Below are 597 nucleotides of genomic sequence, written 5' to 3'. Positions count from 1 at the left end.
CCAACTGTCCCGGTTTAATTCCCGGAAGCCAGTATCAGGTATCTTTGGCCCAGTTAGTAAGCTCTGGAGCTGAAGGACAGGATGTTTGGAATCCTGAATCCATCCCAATGTCTTGGGTGGGTCTACCATGGCCTCACAAATTGCCCTCAAAAAAGAGAGACAGAGAGTTTTTGTGTGTATGTGTGTATATACATGTGTGTGTGTTTGTGTTTTTGTGTGTATGTGTGTTTTGTGTGTGTGTATATTCATAAATGTGTTTGTGTCATTTTTGTCATCTAAAGAACACTAGAGTTTCTCCCACCAAACCATTCTTCCTCTGTCTTAACCACTGTTCATGTGGCTCCCTCTATCTGGAACACTCAACTTCCTCCCCTGTACCTCCTAGCCCCTGCATATCTCAGGAATCGTCTCTTCCAATAACTTACTGATGCCTCCCACCCAGTGGTCTGTGTTCCTCTGAGTTCCCACATGCTGTATTATTTCAACCATAACAATCTCATGCTCACATCACAATTTCTTTTCTACTCTTCTTTGTTATAGGTCATTGCTCTTTAAAGTTTGGCCCTGGGTTCATCCAGGGATTACATACATCAGAGA

This window comes from Mastomys coucha, unplaced genomic scaffold (assembly GCF_008632895.1).
Source record: "Mastomys coucha isolate ucsf_1 unplaced genomic scaffold, UCSF_Mcou_1 pScaffold18, whole genome shotgun sequence".
Taxonomy (NCBI): domain Eukaryota; kingdom Metazoa; phylum Chordata; class Mammalia; order Rodentia; family Muridae; genus Mastomys; species Mastomys coucha.
This window is presented reverse-complemented; position numbering follows the sequence as displayed.